This window comes from Ixodes scapularis, unplaced genomic scaffold (assembly GCF_016920785.2).
Source record: "Ixodes scapularis isolate PalLabHiFi unplaced genomic scaffold, ASM1692078v2 PGA_scaffold6__148_contigs__length_123643588, whole genome shotgun sequence".
In the NCBI taxonomy this organism is placed as follows: Eukaryota; Metazoa; Arthropoda; class Arachnida; order Ixodida; family Ixodidae; genus Ixodes; species Ixodes scapularis.
Window position 1 is genome coordinate 123,192,919 of NW_024609881.1, and position 14,008 is coordinate 123,206,926.

The 14,008-nt window shown below is 50.2% G+C and overlaps 1 protein-coding gene across 1 annotated transcript in view; it reads left to right on the plus strand.

Moving 5' to 3' along the window:
• The window catches only part of LOC8026866, a 68,824-nt gene that overhangs the window by 36,817 nt on the left and 17,999 nt on the right, over positions 1-14,008 (plus strand). The gene's annotated exons all lie outside the window — the stretch shown is intronic.

Here is a 14,008-nt window from a genome sequence, read left to right on the forward strand (position 1 = left end):
CGAGAGGAGTGCCCTTTATTTTTTCTGTATTCCCGCCCGTCGCAGAAAGATTGGGGGGCAAAAACGTATGGCGTGTTCTTCGACAATCGGCGAGTTTCCCTCGAGTGGCCCTCGTGTTATTTTGGGCGGCCGGCGGGGGGGGGGGGGGGGGGGGGGGGGGAAGGGCGGCTGACATGCCTCCCCCACCTGCTCGCCGTTCGGCCCGCCCAAGTAACTTCCCGATGGGCCCTTGTCGAGCCTTTATGGATTTCTGACTGTCGTTTTAGCCAAGAGCCTTCTATATTCGGTCTGACCTCACGGTGTACCGCAACGTACGTCACGAGCCGTGTTAGCCAATCCAGTTCTCGACGCGGGACACAATGGACTTCACGCTCCACGCGTCGCTCCGCCCAACCGACATGTCACGTGACACCCTCCGAGCTTCGGATTGGCTGCGATGGCTAGTAACATCCGTTGCGGTCCATTGTCGGGTGAAACGGGGTGTAATGGATACAAGGAGTCGATTCTATGACCGACTTTGATCTTTTCGATTAGAACTGGAGGCGTCGGGAACTTTTTGCCCAGCCTCGACTGGGTCGGCGAACCTTCGGCCTTTTTGGCAACGTTCGACCAAGTTGGACTTCGTGAACTGTGTCGCCCGACTTGCACAAAAAGGAGGAAAAGTTTGGGACAAGATGATTTCGAGCATATGCCGGTTCCTCTCGACCAGGGAGCGCGGGCACGGTCGGAAAATGCGACCATGGAATGCCTTCATCGAGCATAAAGCGGCACTGCACCGTTCGATCATGCAGCCACGGCAGCAACGGTCGTTCACGAGCGTGTGTCGGTATCTGTCTACGCGCGGTCACCGGGCATATGAAAGATCTCGAAAAAGTTGAAATAGGCGAAATATAAATGCAGCTCGCCCTTTCGGCATCTTATCCGAACGATAAGAATGATTTTCTTGTAGCCTTTTATGTTGTCTTATTTTACAGATTAATATCCACCAAAGAAATTCTGCCAGCGTTCACAGTCAGCATAAAAAAGCGACGCACAGTCGGAACGCGACCGAAGACTATTCGCTTGTGTGTTTAATGCAATGAAATGCAAAGGTGCAAGCGAGCTGGACAAGAATGTCGAAAATAATCCCTGGAGAAGGGGAACAAGGGGGACAAAGGACAAACACGAATCTGCAAACACAGCTACGTGACTGGTGTGCGACTGAAAAAATCCGCCTGGTCCGGGTATCGAACCCGGACCGGGCGGATATCCAGCATCTGTTAAACTTTTGTTCATCTTTCCGTTAAATGTTCGAAAAGCCAAACCTGGTTCAAGTCGGGCCTCAGTCGGTTGGCGACGCTCACAACCTGACCTCACCTGGCTTAGCCTCGACATAAGCTGAACCGATACATCTTCCTTACTTTTTGCCATCAGGGTCGCTACAATGTGCAGCGTTCTCGCCCGTGGCACCACCAGGCGGAACTTGGGAGAACAACGTGTGTGGCTTCACTTGGAGACACCTTTTTTTCTTTCTTTGTGTGTGTGTGTGGGGGGGGGGGGGGGGGCACGTTAGTGCACCATTGCCCTGCACAGACGCACGGCGACGCGTGGACCCCACATACCACCTGTGGAAGTATTTCGTTCACGCCGCATTAACCATCAACCGAGCCGCCGTGGAGCGAGGAGAAAAAAGGCGGACTTTCGAATCAATAGCCTCCTAATGAAAATGTATCGCTCTCGTCTAGCTTTTCCTCGGTTTGTTTTGCGTGTGGAGTCGTCGTTCGTCTTTCTTTTGGTTGCTACGCGCTGCCTTTTTCGGTCTCTAACGATGGGGCTGCTCGGTAAAGCGTGGTTATCGTGCAGCAAGTTTCCTCTCTGCCCCCCACAAGGCTGACCCTTCGTTCGGGAAAGGATTTCGCCAAGTCGCATCGCGTGCGTCTGTCTAAGTATATACATTTGCGCGCATCGTGGACCTTTCCCCTTCCATTAACCTTCCCAGACATCCTTCAGGTTGTGATGCAATCGAACGGAGAAAAGGCGGTAACCAAGCTGGATGATGAAATATTGCGGTGGGCGCGGACATCAATTCGGTTTGGCATTTCGCGGTAGCATCTAGGTTGCCGGACATCCAATTTGTCAGGCATCCAGGTTGTCAGCCGTCCAGTTTGTCAGGCATGCAGTTTGTCGGACATCCGGTGGCCTGCACAGTTCTCGTAGCGGTTTGCGGGGCGAGCCTTGCAGGACGGCCGAGATCTACGAAACGTCCCTAAGGAGGTATACAATGGACGGATCCCACGTGCTCACGCTGCAACGTAGCACAGAAATGTTGACGGCGAGTGGAGATTTCAGATATCGCCCACTTCACCCCTCTTTTGGGCACTTACCAGCCGCCAGGTCATATCAGAAAAATTTGGGAGGTTTCTCTCCCCCCCCCCCCCCCCAAAAAAAAAAAGGAGAAAAAAAAAAGAAGAAGAAAACACTAATTTTAGGCCGATTGTAGCTTTTACACCTGCAATTTTGCTGTCGTATTTTGTTCTTACCCGCATTCGGCGCGCAACTTGGTTCTGTGATGTATTTTCCACCTTGATAAAGTTATTATTTTAGTGATAAAGCAAACAAAACCAATTTGATATAACAATAATGAGTATTCGATCGGACGTTTTGTCTCCCATGCGCGGGAGACACCACCAGTGCCTGTTCAGGGACACCAATGAGAATACAAAAATTGGCTTGGCTTTTGTATGTTTATACAGCCTTGATGTTGGTACGCCTCAACGGGTGACCGGCCGCTTAGCTGTAGAGGAGAAATTTAGCCAGTGCAGTACAACCACTAACCTGTGGTTTTTAACGCGCATCACGCAGTAGTCATCACTCGAACGCGTGCCGGTGCGAAACTCATCCAGATCGAAACGGGCGGGGGCGGCGAGGATCGAACCCAGGAGGTTCCCAGCGAAAGCTTTTCGCTCCACTCGGCCACCGCTCTAATGAGAATACAGAAACCAGAAGGCCATTGAGGACATCCGCGTACACCTCGGGAAGGGAGGAGCCTCGGTTTGCATAGCAAGCGATCGCTACGAACGCACCACGACTCCAGAAACTTTCGTGGGCCCTACCTTTGTTTTCGCGCCAAGGTAACTGCGCTCCGAAATTCAAAGCTGGGACCCGCTTTCGAGCAGTGAATCCAGTTCCGCATTCGGGCCACGAGGAAGAAAAACCCAACTAGTGGATCACTGCTGAGGAACGACTCACAGCTTTGCTGTTCAGAACGTGGAGACCACGAGAGTTTCTGCAGTGGCATTTGCAGTGACGCATCCGGCTGCAACGCCAACCGAGGCCCCCTTCCCGAAGTGTACTCTTCTCATTCGTGTCCCTAAACACGCTGTTAAGTAACGAAGGATTTCTTTTGTAATAAGTAAGATTTGTTTTAGAAAGGCTTATCTTTCTATAGTTGCGTCGGCATTGTTTGTTTTGTCCGCTCCTGTTTGTGTCGGCATTTGTGGGCATTTGCTCGCAGACCCGTGGCAGGGGGTACGCTCGCGGGAGACCATGAACGGGAAGTCGTGTTCCTCCCCCACGCGCGGGGGGGCCTCGAGCAGCCGCGGGGCTCGCTGGAGATGAGTCGGACCCCGGTCGTTGACAGACGGATTGGGTGTCATTTTGGGGCGCCGGAACACCCGCGTCTTGGGCAGAGGTACTTCTGTCCGCACTTGTGGCTTTTAAGCGGGTCTGCTTGTGTCCGGCGTATTTCGCCGCTTAGTGTAGAAACTTTTCTTTTAATCGACGCAATAACATAACTGGGTGGCGCCAGCCAGGCGGCGAGGAAAGCATGTAGCGACTCTACGAGGAATTTGGTTTTGACCGTTGAGGTGTCGGAGGGGGATCATGTTGACAGCTCGCTGATCATTGGGTGAGAGTGTACCACGTGACAATGGGCAAATTTGAAGTGATTGGTCCGTCTCTGGGAGGGAAAGTTGGCTCGCGCACTGGCGATGTATCCCGCAGTGGAGACGAAACGTCCGATTAAATTGTCAAGTCGGTGCAGTCTGCTTTATCATTAGGAGTAGCGGCTTTTGGAATATTTACCGTAATACTACTAATAATAATGTATTATTATTATTATTAATCTCGGCGATCAGGCGTGATCTTTTGAGACTCGCGTTTGGCAACCTTGTTTTACAATCCGGAATACAATTTAATATTATTATTATTACAAACGTATTATTCTCAAGGCCGAGGTCAATATCATGATCATTTGGTTCTCGTTGAGCGGAGCATCGGCTGCGTTTCGCGAAGGCATCGGCGGGAAGGTCGCTCTTCGGAAGCCTCCCGGAGCGTGACGCAGGATTCGGGAAACCCGCCAAAAAGAAAGAAAAGAAAAACAACCTCTAGAGTCCTAGAACACGTGAAATGCGGCACGTCATTGCTTAAATTTGTTTAGAGGACATTAGACGGCCGCTTGGGAGGCGGAGAAGAACGAAGATTTCTACGTCAGTTTTCTCGCTAAATTGAGGGGGAAACTGAATTCGTGCTTAGGTCACGTGACGTCGATTTTGGCGCTAAATTTGGCGGCATATGCACGGTCGGACGGTCAAAATTTTGGGATTGGGGGAATTTGGGTAAAAACATTTTGTAGTTTCGTTGATTTATTTATTCTTTTAAAGAAAGAATTTGTGAAGAAGTGTGGGCGGCGGCAGCGTGGCTTTTGTCGCCGTGCCAGCCGTGTTTTCCTCGGGGCGTCGAAAGAGGGGCTTCCCGTGCAGGAAGCACTGGCCGTGCGCAGACATGTCTGGCGCAGCTTCGCAGGCCTAGGCGCAGACTCACTCGACTCAGCGGGGTCTGGTGTCCTCCGCGTCGGGAGCTGTCGGGAGCTGTCGGGGCAGAGCTCGCACGGTGTCACGCGTGTTTCCAAGCGGCTTTGGCTCCGTCTGCTCACAGCTTTTGTATCGCGTCATCCGAGCAGGAATCAATCAGCGTTTGTCCCGTGGCTACGAGCCGTGGCTGACACGTGACCTTCGAGAGGGATTGTCGAGGGGATACGCTAAAGGGCATTATCGTGAGGTACATCGTTCCGATACCCCCGATAACTCTACGATGCATGCTCGAAGATGTCAGCGGAGGGGACTTGTAGTAGATCCTTTTCAAAGGCCCGCTGCCGCTACGGGCGCCCATGGCCTTGGCTGAGTATCGTATAGCGGGTTGCGAAGAGAGCGTTGCGCGACGACGAAAACGATCTACGAACACTCCCTGTTATCGAAGGTATCGGAACGAAACTCTATCGTCAAGAGCCGTCACCGATTGGACTACCGCAGCGACACTTCCGCTCGTTCTTAACGCTAGTAATAATTCTTTTTTTAACTGATTTTTTTTTTTTTGTATTTGTATTTTTGAACGACGTACGCGCGTTTTGAGTTTTCCCGTCGTTGAGCAAGAGCGGCTTCGTGTTGCGCAGGCGGACGGGCGGTCTGTGACGTCGGCCGAACGATCGATCCGAAAACTGCCGAGGCTTCGGGAACAATGGCCGCGGGAGAGGAGGCTCAAAATGGCCGGGCAGAGAGAGGACGAGCGATTCGGAAAAAAGATTGGCCGCAGGAGGGGCCCACTTCTCGCTTTCTGCCTTTTTGTCGCCGCCTGCCGTTGTTTTTGCGCGGTTTCCAGCCGGCGGTCTATTTCTGTCTCCGGCTGACAGTTTTGATTTAGGCGGGCTGGGCGAGACGAAAACGTCGCAATTTTCCCCAGCACGACACACTCATCGCGTGGGAGCGGCCCGCTGTGAACAGGGGCCACTTTAGCGGCTCTTGAGCAGGTGCGTGACGCTCGACAGCAAACACCGATGCGTGCGCTGTCTCGCCGCCGCTCAACTAGGGAGCCAATGTTTCGGAAAGTTCCCTATGGACTATTTCGAAATTAAGATACGATAAACGGATGCGAGAAACGCAAATAATAACGATGAACAAAAATTTAAAAAAAGAAACGTTTAAGTTAACTTTTGCGTAGCAACGGGAAAAAGGGGCGGGGCCAGGGAGGGTCCGGGGGGTTATTTTTCGACTCCACCTGTAATAAAAGTAAAATTAAAATCGATAAATTTGCAATTACAATCATAAGGAAGGGCTTTATAGAGTCGTGGCTCGTTAATATGGACACCTTTAATACGGATACTCTTTTTAAAGTGGCACCATTTTCGGAGCCAAACTGGGTAAATACATGGCGGACGTACACTTGAGCTCGAAATTTGACTCGGAGTGCCGGCAAAGGCGCGGCGGGCGTCTGGTTTTCCAAAGCGCTTTCTCTGCGCGAGTGCTTGTGCGAGCGGAGGATTCGTCAGATCTACGCTTTAGCGTTCGGGCCTTTGCCAGCGCCAAAATCTAGCCGTGTTTTTTTTTTTTTTTTTTTTTTTGTGAATTTAGACGGGACTTTTACATTGATTACATTATAAAAAAGAGCCAACACTAAGTTATGGCTTCCGAAGCGAACCTTGCCTTCCGCAAAATTGATCGCCTATAAAATATTGCTACGCTCGTCGCTGAGCGAGCGCGTACGTGGCCGAATGGTTACCGTACTTGGCTGTCCAGCGGAGGCTGTGGGTTCGGTTCCAGCGAGCGGAATGTTCTTTTATTTATTCTTTCTACTTGGTGTTCTCGCAAGTTCGTGAACTTTCTTGTCTGATCGAGTTACGAGTGTTCTACGCGCCGAACGTTCTAGGCCGAACGTTCCAGAGACCCACGCGGCTACAAAAGGAGCTCCGCGTGGCAAGCCGGAGTCAGTCTCACCCCAGCGTTCGATCCTGCTGTTACGCCGACTTCGACGCCCGCGACGCTCTTTTGTTATCTTCTGCTTCCTTTTTGTTTTGCGCACAAGTTCGTCCCATTAAGCATTTATTTCAGTTTCCTCAGTTATTCCTTTTTTGTCACCTCGACATTCGTGGCAATATCAATCTGAGCAATTCTTCAATATGCGAGCGCCGCCTGAAATCCTTCCACGCAAAATAAAGAAGAAAAACGTAGACAAATTATAGATGATTTAGAGGAAACCTCTCGGGTTTATATTCGAGAAATTTGGAAGAAAGCACTCACCCTCAGAAATAATGCTCGAAACGGATTTGACACCGATGTTATCCAGAAGAAACATAGCCCGCCTAAAATACTCGATCTAATCGTGAATGGAATCGTAAGACTACAACAAGATAATTATATTACTTTTCCCGAAAGGACAAACACTCGATTCACGCGCAAAACAATTATCAAATGTCACTCCGAAGTAGATGCTTTTAAGTGCTTTATTATCGCGCACTGTATCTGATTGGAACAGACTGCCTAGAAATAGAGTTGAATGTGCCTGTGTTCCCACGTTTCCTGAACAACTCTTCCCGACTGTATGAATATGCTCATTTTTATAATCGGCGCTTCGCTGTCAAAACCACCTTTGCGTCGAATGTGTTACCATTGACTGGACAGTATTCTTGGTGTGGCCGTGTTGCTTTTTATGTGAATATTTGCCTACACACTGCTGTCCATTGTAACTCAGATTTTTTTTTTTTTGTGTGGATTGTTGTGGCAGGGGTTTGCACTTTCATTGCACGTTTCTTTTGTATCTAAGTGCTTCATTATTGTGCCACTCCTACTATATTCCATGTGCGGAATAATAGTATTGATAAATAAATAAAATAATTTAAAAAGTCAACTTGTGAGACGGATTATGTTCTTCCGCGCCCCACTAGACGGCGCTGTGCTACACGTTTCTTTGCAGTGCGGAGTGAATATAGATATCACATTTAAATATTCGAAGCTTAAATGGTAAAACAAAATGGCTAGGTGGCGTAAGCTACCGCCCGATCCAAAGGGCTCAGCCGCATTCATCCATCCATCCATCCTAATAGCATCTTCGATCAACTCGCACCGGAATCGGCCTGAAGCCAGGACAGTGCAGAGCGCTCTTCGGTCGTGCAGTGCTCCTCGGTCGTGCAGCGCGAACTCGGTGCAACATCGAGGACAAACTGCGTCACGCCGGTGCACCGCGGCCAGCTCCACCATGCGTCACCTCGCGTTCTGTTCGTTATTTCTTGCGTAGGTCCGCGCGGGGTGCCCGGCTGCGGTCAATTTCTCCTGCTTTTTACTCGCGGATTTTGACGGTCCCACACAAATGGACATCGTGGACGTGATTGTCGATGGGATCACGAAGCGGGTGACAACTCCACAGGTATATGTTGCCCATCATTGTTGGTTCAAGAAAGAGAAACACCAGATACCCAAGCAGCACGGATTTTGGCCAAGCAATGGCCAATGTCCGGCGATGGTCTTTTGGCCGGTGGCCAGAGAGTGGCCATTCAATGGCCAATGCTTGGCCGATGGCTGATGGCCAGTGGTCATTGGCCAGTAGCCAGAAAAAGGCCAGTCACCGGCCAGTTTCTGGCCACTATCTGGCCACTTGGCCAAGGACCATTTCCAGCCATTGGCCGATGACTGGCCAACTCTGTGCTGCTTGGGTAATAGCCGTACCTCGGTGTCGTCGAAACACCTCGCGACGCGTTCCACGAAGTTCATACCTTGCCACCGCAGCAATCGCCGGTAATCGCGGTGATGGTAAGAAGCTCGCCGTCTCGCTCTCAGAAGAGTCGAGGAATTCATCGAGTGCAGCTGCGAGGCGTGTTCGTTTTCGCAAGATCGCCATCTCGATAGACTGCGCGTCTGCTATTCCCGCCATCTCCTCGATTCCCGCTCCTGGCCGCAATGCCCGATGGGCCTGCACCCCGGCGCATCGTCCATCTTCTTGGTGCGCGTTGGGGCAACGAAAAACCGCACTGGGAGGGTGACCTCCGTCGATCGAGGACGTGCGGTGCGCACCGGTGCACTTGATCGAAGACAACAGCCCTAGTGAAAAAAGTCATTTGTATGAGAAATGTCTTGTGTCCAATAAACACATATGAATCATACAAGATATATAAGAACATATAAGAACCGTAGAAGAACCATATAAGAACTATATAAGACATATAAGAACAATATAAGAAACCTATAAGAAACTCCTCAGAAGTTTCTTATATGGTGCTTCCATGTTCTTATATAACCCGTATAGTTCTTATATGGTTCTTATATGTTCTCATATATCTTGTATGATTTATATGTGTTTATTGGACACAGAAATTTCTCATACAAATGAGAATTTTCAATAGGGAGGGCGAACCTCGCTGCCCCGGTGCGCACTGGTGCGGATGATCGAGGATGCTATAAGTAGCGCACAATATGCGTGGGTTCAAGAAGCTTCCTGCTCGTCAGGCTTCAGTGTAAGATCTACATTTGGCAAACGCAAAACAAAATGTAGATTTTTTTTTTTTCTGGGGGTATTATATATTTTTTTTTCTGTCCAGTCTCTAAATTATTATATTGTCATTTTTTGCTCAATGTAGACCGCTGTCAGTGTTGTTTGTTGCTTGTTTTCCAACGAGGGAGGTATATTGTGGGAAGTGTGATCAGTAAGTTACGCCTCCTAGGCTGTAACTTTTTTGATTCGGTGATGAAATTGAAGGATGTCTGCAATGATAATGAATGAAAGTTTGGTATGATAACGAATGCAAGTTTAGAATATCCGCTTTCCTAGTCCAAACCGGCGGCGATGCACTTCCGCTACCGCGGTTGTCCGCGTGCCGTCGTAGATGATTGAGGGCGGCTGTTGACGAGACCGCGCTGGAGGAGCTCCAGTTCCAAGATGTCCTCCACCTCACAGGCGGGACCTCGCGCCATCAGCCTTTCGGCTGTTTTCCAAGAGGAACATCGGAAGGGTACACGGTTTGCGTCCGACGAGCAAGTTACCGATGCAGTGCGCCGTTGGTGTCGTCAACAGCCGCCCTCAATCATCTACGACGGCATGCGGAGGTCAGTGCACCGCTAGCGGAACTGCATCGTCGCCAGTGGACTATATTGAAGAGTCACGTGCTCCTGGGGAAGAGGACATTCTAAACTTCCATTCACATGTAACATCCTTCAATTCCATCACTGAATAAAAAAAAGTTACAGCCTAGCTTATTGATCACCCCTCAAACATTACATGTGATTGCTTGTGTATTGCGTGTGTATTAGTCGTGTATTTCTTTTTTTTTTTTTCAGGCTGAAGCTTATGTGCTTGTTTTCAAAGTCATGCCCTCAAGGTCATGCCCTCATGGTCATTCCTTCAAGGTCGCGTAAAGCCCGTGACTGAAGTGCAAGGTCGCGTATTCAAGGTCACGTAAGCGCCAGTTACGCAAGCTACGTTCGCGTAAGCATCGAGCTGAGGGTGACGTGACCTGACGTCCTAGAGGTCGTCCTAGACACCGTTCTTGAGGTCGTCCTAGAGGTCGTTCTAGACGTCGTCCTTGACGTCGTCTTCGATGTGCGCACGGCATATTGCCACTGCCGCCGCCGAGCGAGCGCGTGCTTGGCCGAGTGGTTACAGTGCTTGGCTTTCGTGTGGAGGCCCCGGGTTCGATTCCTAGGAGCTGCGCGTCTCTTATTTATTCTTTCCATTTAGCGTTCTCGTAACTTGGAGAACCTTGTCGTCTGTTCGAGGTCAGAATGTTCTACGTGCCCAATCTTGTACGCCCGTAGTTCCAGAAGCCCACAGGTGTACAAAAGGGGCTCCACGTGGCGAGTCAGTCTCGCCCCAGCGTTCGATCCCGCTGTTTCGCCGCCATCGACACGAACTTCCTTTTATTTTGTTTTGGGCACAAGTACGCCCCATTAAACGTTTAGTTTTGTCGTTGTCGTCTTTGTCGCCTCATCAATTATCATTCGTGACAATATTACCGCCATTTCAGCGCCGTACTGTAAAGCTACCGCATTTCATCGTGTTTCGTCGAATGAACGTGCCTGTAATTTATTTTGTTTGTTCACCACTTTTGTTTTTCTCTCAGCCCCCCCCCCCCCCCCCCCCCCCCCTCTTTCAATGCACGTGGTGACTAAAGTTATATAAACATATGCCCCAAACCTTCGCAAGTGTGCTTCCCCACACGCACTGTATTTGGCGACCCCTTCTCCGGCAATGGAGAGGCTCGGCCATTTAGTTCCTCTTTGCAAGCGGTATTCGTACGAAGCCCGGACTCGCGTCGCGGAGTGTCCCGACGTCTCCGACAATATGAAAGACCTCGGTGCAAAGCACACGTTGGCCTAATTTATTCCCTTACTCCGAGCCATGGGGCAAAAGCATGTCCTGCCGTGTGCGACTGCATCGTCAAAAAAAATTGGGTTGTGTGTGTGTTTATACAGCCTAGAACTTGGTCTGCCTCACAGGGGCGACGAGTCTCCCAGCTGTAGATGAGATATATAGCCAGTGCGGTACAACCGCTAGCCTGGGGTCTTTAACGTGCATCACGCAGTAGTGATACACGACCGCACGCCGGTACGATACTCATCCAGATCGAAACGGGCAGGGGTGGGGCTCGAACCCAGGATCCCTGGGTTCTGCAGCGCGAGCTTTCGCTCCACGTGCTCCGAGCTGGTGTGCGCTAGACCACTCGGCCACCGATCCCCCCCTCGTCGAAACTGTCCAGCGTACTCCAAGGGAACGCTACTGCGCGTATTCCCATGTGCGCCGCACGATCGAGTCGATCTTCGGGGGACAGCATGTTTGACTAGGCCGGCGGTTCGGCACGCCGACGGAGGAGCGTCAGCTGGGGCTCCACCCTTCTCAAACGTGGCCGACGGGGAATCGTTGATTGCGTCGGCGACACGCGCGTGCGGGCCCTGCCGACGCCTTCCGCGATGCGCGGCCAAACCGGCGCGCATTGCTTTGTTCCACGCGTGTGGGCATCGAGGACGTCGACGCCCACGCACGAGGACCCGGACGGCGACGGCCGCTCAGGGTTTGCTCGGAAAGGCGCGGGACCGCTTTGTCGCCGGCGGTCCCTTCTCCTAGGACCTCATTCAATCTCGCATATGTGCCACCACAAAGTTTTTCTCCCCCTTGTTCACAGTCAACATTTCTACTGCCATTACCTCCTTCATCCCCGTGCCTGGGAAGGCTGCCACCTTTACTCTCCCCCGACCTTGCTGGCGATCCCCGCTGTGCATTAAAACAGATCCGCCAGCTTAGATGTCGTGCACAAGCCTCGTGTGCCTAATCCTTTTCGTGGGGAAGAGTTTTTTTCTTGTTTCCGTGGGCCAATTTGTTTTAAACCAAGCCACACAGCCTACTCAAATGTTAACACGATATGACCCTCGCAAGTGACAAAAAGATGGGCAGAAAGACACTTTTGATCGAGTGGAAGGAAGGAACTTCGATGCAACAACAACCGCGCATGTGTCAGCACCTGTTGAGCCTATCTGTGTAAATTGAATGCTGTTTCATTAGTTTTGTCATTTAATAGTTTTCGTTTCTACGGTCTCGGCTGTCATTTATCGCAACACTGTTTTTTTTTTTTGTGAGGCGAGCGGCATGGACCTGTACCGCAGAGACGCTTGTCTGACTGTGTGAGGCGTTCGCGCAGTTTGGGGTATGACAACTCCGTGGTCCGCCTTAAACGCGAACCAGATTTGCTCATCCCGAAGATTTGTAACTGGAAGTGCTGGAAATGCTACGAATTTACCCAAATATCGTGGTCAGGTGGGTCGGCAAGACTTGCAAACGCGTTGTTTTCGAGTGACCCAACCACGAACCCAGATGTTCCGATAGTCGGCAACACATATTTGGATAAACGTGGGTTCTTTATTGTTTTGTTTCCATTTTGACGGTGTAAACATAAGAACTGACCAGTACAAAGCGACGACCCTTGAAGGGATGCTGAACCAAAATCTGGATTCCACAAAACATGCGGCAAAAGCATGCAACGGGATGCTACAAACACCAAAACATCACTCATACAGCGATATCTCGAACGGATGACCGTATTTTTCAAAAAAAGGAGGCGCACTTGACAGATATGCTGACGTCTTGTTTCTCCGAGAACAGGGAACGGCCTCGCATCTTCTCCGCCTTGAGGGAGCGAAGCGAAGGGAGGAGGAAACAAGATATCTTGACGTCACGCGCCTCGTCGACCTCGTTCAATCTCGTCCTCTTTTTCCAAAAATACGGCCGTCCATTCGAGATATCGTCTTACGAGTAGTGTTGTAGGGATTGTAGCGTCCGGCGTACATCTGCTGCATTTTTTTAAAATCCAAATTTCGGTTCACCATCCCTGTAAAAAGCCCCTGAAAAGAAAAAAAAAAAATATTTCTAACAGTCCTGTTTGGACACGCGTGTCGAGAAATCAATTTTACGCGAAAAAAAAGAAAAAGAAAGTTTTTTCAGAGCAATATTGTCGGCGAGAGACGTATTTGAAATTCTGCGCTCAAAGTCCATGGCGTCATAGAATGGCCATACACTCTTTCCACCTCAACGAGATGCCGATCCACCTCTCCTCCACGCGCCCCGAAATGCCGAGAGAAAACAAATGGAAAGGAGGGAACTACCGACTAAATCTCGTCTCGCGCCGTCAATATTGCTTTATTTTTATTTTTTTTCGCGTAAAATTAATTTTTTTTTTGACACGTGTGTCCCCTCCAAGCTAAAAAAAAAAGTGTTTTTTTTTTTTTTGTTTTTAGTTTTTTGTTTTTAAAAGGCTTTAGAGCCATACTTATGCCAAAGGATTGACCACACTCCGAGATAAACGCTTACGCAGCCGTTGTGTATAGTGCGATCGTCGTGTTGTACTGTCACTCTCGAACGTCAGTATTTTCAATTTCTTCCTTCATGAGCCCCGAAAAGGCCGCCTCTTAGATTGCACTGAAGGGGGAGGTGGGCTCGTCGCTCTATCGATTTAATTCGCTGATTAAGGACGCAAGTAGATGGCGCAGTCGTCGCATCTGATTCAAATTTTTGCCAAGAGCCGCGCGCCTTTTGCCGCGTCGCTGCATGTGCTGGTGTCATCTGGTATTCGCGACTCCAGTGACCTATAGGGGACGCCACTATCGGGCAAATATGGCGGTCGAGCCCAGGTCATGCCTTGCCATGTGCCAGCTCAACGCACAACGCTGGGGCACCAGCAAGTAAGCATTGGACTCAAACTTGGTTCCCCCGCGTTTGATCT